Here is an 8,394-nt window from a genome sequence, read left to right as displayed (position 1 = left end):
ACTATTTATAACAGTTCAAGTCGATTCGGGGGCCTAATTGATCTTGACTAGTAATGCCTTTAAACATTAGGAATAGATTTTGAAAATATGTCAGAATAGCTAGAGTTAATACACGTATAACGCATTGCATCCGCAAGAAGAAATCGATTATACTTCAGCTCTTCTCTGAATTCCTCTCTATTAAGTCTAATGCACACTTTTAATTTTGTAGTTTGGATATATTTTTAATTTGAAATAACCATTTTTAATAATGATTGATACATTGTTATAATAAAATAAGTTGTAAAATTAATGAATATAAACTATGGTTTTTTCAGGCTGTTTCAGTACTATTGCATATTAGTTTCGTAAACGAACTGAGTTCTATGATTTAACGTATAATTTCAAACTGCGTGTGGATTGAACTGTATAATTTCTAACAGAGATAGTGTGTGCTAAAAACATCTAAGGGTAAAGAAACTAGAATTAGACAAAAAGAGGCTCGAGCAAGCAATTAGATCAAGCTAAAATGGTAGACAAGGATAATGCACCCGAAACACTTGTCGCTAGTCACTAGTCATATGATGAAAGTTTCAAAGAACTACTTGATGGTAATAATAACGTAGTCTCAGTGTAGGATAAAGATTCTAGAAACGAAAAAAAGCGGTTTAGTCCAAAAGATTCGGGCACTCATATTTCGGAACGCTGATTTGTGGTTAATGCTTCGATATGTTAAATGTGTTAATTGGGAAACCCTTAAAAACTTTAAATAACTTTATATATAGATAAAAGTAATTGGTATCGAAATTTAACATATAAAAATAAATAGTAATTTAATACAATGCAATGCTTTCAATTTCACATAAAAAATTAATTTGTTTTAACGAAACTTACTTCACATGGGGACCCCATTGCTGAATCTGGATTCTGTAAAAATTTTAGAGTTTAATAATAGTTTTAATATTGTGTGATCTTACTTGAATAAATATATATAAACAGTAATAATAACTACTAAATATTGTGAAGTATATTAAATTGGATAATCAAGAGAAAGACGTAAAATCATAAAACAAAAAACTTTATTATCTGGGGATGCTTATTGTTTCCATCGAGTACTTCATCGAGTACTAATTTTTTATGTAGCCTTAAAAATTGTTCAAAATATATATTCCTTAATTTTCTAGCACGTAATTAAGGAATTTAATAAAATATCTTATATACTGTAACAGACTTCTTAATAAAATAATAATAATTAATAATAATAAATAATAATAATAATAATTAATAGACTTCTTAATCAACCTTTTAGTTATTAAATATGCAATGCTCACTTAATGTCTTCCCTCTCTTTGCTTAATTTATTTATTTTATTCTTGTTTTCCAATATTTTTTTATTATATATAATTGTATCTTATATTCTTATTTTTATCTTTTTCAGATTTACGCCTGGTCTACATATTCAATGCTAGAGAGGTAAGCTTGCTTGATAAATTATTTTAATGAAATTTTATTATTTAAGTTGTAGATAAACAAATATACTTACATCGAATTCAAAATTAAATATTCTAGTCATAATGTATTATTAAGAGAGCATTTTTAGTACTACTCAAAAGATATATATATATTATCTAACATGGATGGCTAGATTTTACCAATTATTCATTATATAGTATGATAATTATTCTTTGCTTTTTAGAAATTGTATGACCTGTAAATGTTATTTTTATACAAATGTAGCGGAGTAAAGGAAATCAGTGGATTCTGCAATCAACAATTTTTGAAAATTTTATTTGATTATTAAATAAATAATGTATAATCATTGATAATACATATTGTCTGCCTATATTCTTGTAAACTTTTAATGACAAATTTAGATACATTCGTACTTCTATTTAATTGATTCACATACTATCAAAAATATACTTCATTACTGTAATAACTTTAATTGTGTTTTTACAATTAATTAACAAAATACAAAGAAATTATAATACTTACCGAAAGTCCTCTTCGTTGTTCTTTTAACTTTCTTCAAAAATGGTCGTAATAAATTATTGCAAATTAAGTTTTCATAGTTTTTATTAATAATTCAGCAATAGAGTATTCCTTTGATGGATTTATACAAATTTATTGCAGTGAACACATTCTAATTTTGAAGGCCAATTATTTTAAAAAATAACTGAAAAGAATCGCTTAAATATGATCTGTGATATATATAAAATTGGCCATTTTCCGAAAAATTATGCTATAAAAATTAATAATTATTGCTGCATATTTGGAAAATATTTAAATTATTTTTTATTATTTAAATAAATTTTTGACATAAAGATTGTTAGTTTCTTTGTTAAGTTTTTAATATTTATATTAATACCTTAAGCAAATTTTTTGTATATGTCCCATATTTTAACTGTAGGTACTACGAGTAGTAAAACAAAATTAATACTATTCCCATGCATGTTTCAAAAGAACAATCTATTTATAGTATGTATTTAGAAAGAATAATCGTTTAATTAAAAATGTTTATCGGAATTGGTTAACTTTTATATTACTATATTATAATACTAATACTAATATTAATATTAATTTGTAGTATATTATGTACTTTAAACTGATGTCTAATATATCTGCGTTTTGATTACTTTCATGTCTAATTAAATGTTCCAAGACTTTTATTTCCAATAAAATTAATTTCTTTATTTTTTTCAACATTTTTTTTTATATTTTTTTAACATTTATTGTCAGAAATTTTTTTTCTATCATACTCTATTTTCTTTACATCGGCCTTTGAAATCTTCTACTATTTTAAATGCCATATATTCTGTGCAATGCAAATAAAATAATAGGGGTATTTACTCTGTCCTGTAAAAATATTGCAAGGTGCACGACATGCAAGAATGATATACTGAAATTGCAAGCGTGGGAGAACATCTCTGTTGCTAATATTGCAAGATCAACATGAAACAGCTGTTTTTGCAGCATACCATATCCACATGAGAAATAGCAGATGTCAGAACAGCTGTTTTATTTCCTTTTTTGCTTCGTTGCAAGCATGCATACAAAAGTTTAGGTATAGCACAATTGCAAGCAATAGTAAGAAACTTTATGCGTATATCTTGTCCATTCTTGTCCATTGTAATCTCGCGCAATCTGTTCATTTCGTGTACTTTGCAATGAGTTTTCATGACATAGTGAATATCTTTAATATAATGAGATGGATAAGTCAAATAACATTGCAATACTAATATAAGCATGAGAATTGCCAGTTGTTAAACTACCTATTTTTTATATGATGATTTTGCTTATTTCACAAGATGGTTCCAGATTTCTTACATAGTAATTTTCCAATGTTCTTTAGAAATAAAATGTTATGTACTTATAACAAGCACTAAATAAAGAGTTTTAAAAATATGATATAATATTTCTTAAAAACTTGATATTCCTAAAGTACTTTTGAAAATACTCTGATGTTTGTCGCAGTTTATTAACGTGTCTGAAGCAAATTTAATATTATATATTAATAAACATATGTATTAATATTATATTCTTTTGGTATACAGAAACTATTTTCAAAACATCAAACAAAACTAGAGATTTGACTTCATATCTCCAAAGACGTTATTAGGTAGTTTTGTTTTACTACTATCTATAAAATACTTTGGAGTGGGTATGGACCTGGGCACAATAAAAAAACTGGAATTTTCCGGTGTGTCTATTACACCGAGTCCGGAGATTGTCATTAGGCATTACATCGTGGGCATGAGTTGATTATCATTAAAATAGTTATAGAGCCATGAGAGTGACAATGCTTCTCTTTGTAGATAACTGGAGATTTGTACATCAAAATAGGTGAAATCAGATGTAAGTAGCGTTTAAAATTTTAAATAAGCAAGTCAAGCATTATGTTGTATTTAATTTATTGGGCATTAAGAGTGTTACAATATTTTGCATTTTATTGTTAAAAAATCGATAATTCATATAATTTTTTGTTCGCAATAATCACCACTTAAAAAACGCAGAACTCTCACATCCATTCAGTTCTTCTCTTTGTTTTTTTTTTTGTATAAGCATTACTTCGATTCACTTTGATCATCCTTTGAAAAAGAAAGAAAAACAATATTATCACTTTAAAGTGTAGTGCTTCAAGCATTGATCTTGGGTCAAAGTAATGAAAAAAAACTATAGATAGGGGAATACATTCTCAAAATTAACAGAACACAGGTTAACAAAAGAAAGCATTCCTGAAAAAACGAATAAAATCAAAATATAAATTTTGTACCAAATCCTTTAATCTTTCAAAATTTTGTTAATAATTAATTATATTTTTAGCTGTTCATACAGCTGTTCTGAGCATTGCCAGTATTTAAATTACCAAATATTTAACATTATTAGTCCTTTTGAAAATATTTCTTATATATAATTATTCATAAATAATTTATTTTATACCAAGGATTGAACATGTTCTCTGTCAAATTTGAAGCTCAGAGTCAGTGATCCAAAGTTATATTTGTATTTTTCTAATTTCGACTATTATAAATTTGTTGTGAAAGTTCAATAACAAATTCGTTTGTTGTGTCATATTAGAACTAATAACTGTTTTTTAATTGTTTAATCCTAGACCTAGTTCATTCGTCAAAATTGACTTAAAAATAAAATTTAGTAAAATATTATTTAAATTGATGTTTGACGTGTCTTCGAACCCAAACGCTGTTGAAAGTTATAGTTATAAAAATGCAAAACTAATCTTTTAAGAAAAATATTGAATATATCACTTTCTACATGCGGCTTAATATTGAAAAAGGATCCCACTTACCAATTTTCACACAATTTTTTTTTCTGTCATGTAGCAAGAATTCACCATCCCATATTTTTTATAATTTTTAGTTTTTACTATGCCTCATAATAGCTAATAGTGTTTAAAAGAACTGTCCTATGTTGTTAGTCTCTATTCAAGTTAAACAAGTAAAAGCGCTGAAAACAACAACAAATGTAGTGATCGATGATCTTTTGATTACCTGTATATCACGGTTCTTATAAGATAGAGTACATTGCCTTATTACAGAATCAGACGACCCATATAAATTTCTTAAGCTTTGTAGCGCTCCTCTTACCAATGCTATTTAAAACAAATCTTAGAACTTCTACCGTCCATATGAGTCCTTTAAGGTTTGCAATATTCCTATCCCCATGCCTATTTGAAACAAATTAAAAATGTTACTAACTTAAAAATTTCAAAGTACTTACGCATCCTCTATTTTCCCTTGCACCTCTTATCTGTATAGGAAAGATGTAAATTTATAAAATTGTTTTAAAAATATTAGAAAAAATATGCCGTTCTGCAGTGACCGAAACCCATATATAAGCGAACTATACAACTATAGTCATATACTCATACTCTGTTTATTCAAACGAAAATCGAAAATTTTTAATATGGTAACACCACCATTCTAGAATATTGGCAATCTTAGTTTTGTAATCGTAACTCAAATGTTGTAGAATTTAATGTTTCCAAGCGATGAATTCAATGGTACGGTGAATAATCATTTGAAGATTTATTAATAATTGATTAATTTCGGAGCTACAGAATACGACTGATATATCATGCTACTTACCCTTTGCGCATGTTGTTGTTGAGCCAGATTCATAGAAGATCCGCTTGCACCATGTAACGGACACTAAAGTAAAATTTTATACATACAATTATTAGATATAATATTGTAGTTACTGTAGTATTTTGTGTTTGTCAAGAAACTCGTTTTGTCAAATTTAACAAATCATAAAATTTGACAAAACGATTAATAATAAAAATTTGATGCAATTTTGTTTAAGTCCAAGTAAATTGAATATATACATATATAGTTTTGAATTTGCTTTAAGTTCAATGAAAATATTTTGTAGTATACAATATTTGCAAATACTTGTTACATTTTAAAGTCATATATATATATGATATATTCATATATACATTATGAATATTATAAATCATATCAACTTAATTTTATTTGATAATATGTGTTCTTGCAAGTATGGTTGGCTTATAAATCATATTTAGTAATTATGTGTATATTAGAAAATTTTAAGCATAAAAAGATTATTACTTACCTGTCGTTGAGGGGGTGGAGCCTAAAAATACAAGATTTTATTATTATTGTATAGTATATAGTATATAAAAACTATATTTTAAAAAAATATTGTGAACATAAAATATTTCTATAGTAATTATAAAAAATTTTATCATTTCAAAATATAAATCTAATCTCTGAAATCCAATAAAATTTGAACCTTAACAAATTTATAAATTTTAATTACATTTAATGCAAAAAAACAATATAAAACACAAAACTCAAAAAATGAACATTGTATATATAATATTTTATTATATTATACAATATTTTAAGCAGTGATAGGTAATAACTATTGTTTAAACTGTTCAATCATCATACCAGCTACTCTAATATATTCGAGCAATTTGAAGATATTCGAGTTAATCGAAGATATTCGAGTTAATCGAAGATATCTGAGCTAATCGAAGATATTCGAGCTACTCGAAGATATTCGAGATACTGGAAGATATTTGAGCTACTCGAAGATATTCGAGCTATTTGAAGATATTTGAGCAACTCGATGATATTAGACCTACTCGAAGATATTCGAGCTTCTGGCAGTTATTCGAGCTACCTGAAGATATTCGAGCTACTCGAAGATATTCGAGCTACCTGTAGATATTCTAGCCATACGAAGATAGTCAAGCTACTCGAAGATATTCTAGCTACTCGAAGATATTTGAGCTACTCAATGATATTTGAGCTACTCAAAGATGTTCGGACTATTCGGAGATATTCGAGTAACAAAACAATTCCATATGCAAAACAATTAGTGCTCGAGCACCATATGATATACTCGAAAAATTAAAATGCTTTAAGCTTCAAATAGGTCAAATAACATATAAAGCTTTAATAATAAGGAATTGATTATCTCTAAAAATACTTGCACTTACTCTTGGTCGTGGGCACTGAGGACGTGATTGCACGCGTGCTGGGGGACATGGTGCCGAACGCATTGGAGGATACTGTTGAGCTGGACCCTAGAATCAAAATATTATTCAATTCTACTTCAAAACTATATTTGATAATAATAGTAAATTAATAGTAAATTGTAATTTTAATTAATTAATAAAAAAGTAAGAGAGGTGAAAAGAAGAAGCAGTTTGAAAACTTTTTTGAACTAAATTTAAAAACTTTCCTCAGTTAGTTATTAAGCAATCAAGAAAACAAATTTATGGACTCATACTCATCTACTTATGTCAACTGTAAAAAATAAAACTGCCAACTGTCAAAAATAAAATATATCTGTACAACTATACTACAGGCGGTATTAAGTAACATAATTCTATCTATTCGAACAATTTTTTTAAGGATTTTGTTTGATAACATGTATTTTCGCAATTTACTTTATTGTTTTGTTTTAAGCATAGAGAATTTATAAGGTCTATGTTTCAGGTTCTAATTAAAAAAATTGAAATTACTAAAATACTTACGCATGCTCTTTGTTCCCTAGCTCTTCTTATCTGTATATGAAAGAGTGTGACATAAGAATGATTTTCAAGAGCATTATATCATTCAACCTACCCTATCTGCATGTGCTTGTTGAGGTAGATTCATGTAAGAAGATCCTCTCGCAACGGTTTGTGGACACTAATGCGAAATTTGTTTCATTTAGATATATGATATAATATGTTATACATGTTATGATATAATATGTTATGATAATTAACAGAGCAATATGTTTTGTTGTATTTAAAGAATGGTTGATTATTTATAATAAATTTATGTGATTGTGATATGAGCATTGTTAAAGTTAATTAAATCCAAAAACATTAATGATTATGGTTATTCATTCATGATTATTCATGATTATTATGCCATTTGAAGAAAAAGTGAGTTTTGAACAAATGTTAAAGGAAATATTAAATGATGATGCTGTATGATGACGATAAGAATGATGTTAAAGGATTATGTTGTTACTGTATTATAGATGATGACAAGTTATTTCTACTTCTGTCATATATTTGAACGTAATTACATTATCACGCAAACTCATTTTAGCTACACTAATAGATTTTTATTAATAAAATCAACAACACGCCTTTTCTTTTGTAAGCATATCACAAAAGAACAACCGCTTATTTTAAAAATGACACATGAAACAACAACACTGCTGCCTTATTTTTTCCAACCTTTTTAAAACCGTTTAACTAATCACCAGCTTAACTTGCATGGTTGCTAAGACTAAAAATTCGCCTATTGTGAACGATATTTGGAACTTCCAGTTAACTGCCAACAAATATTTGACAAATAATATTCAATTCCTTTTAATTTATTGAAATTAAAAAATTATACTCAATTCTTGAAAAAGCTTGAA

This window comes from Teleopsis dalmanni, chromosome 1 (genome assembly GCF_002237135.1).
Source record: "Teleopsis dalmanni isolate 2A chromosome 1, ASM223713v2, whole genome shotgun sequence".
Classification (NCBI taxonomy): Eukaryota; Metazoa; Arthropoda; class Insecta; order Diptera; family Diopsidae; genus Teleopsis; species Teleopsis dalmanni.
This window is presented reverse-complemented; position numbering follows the sequence as displayed.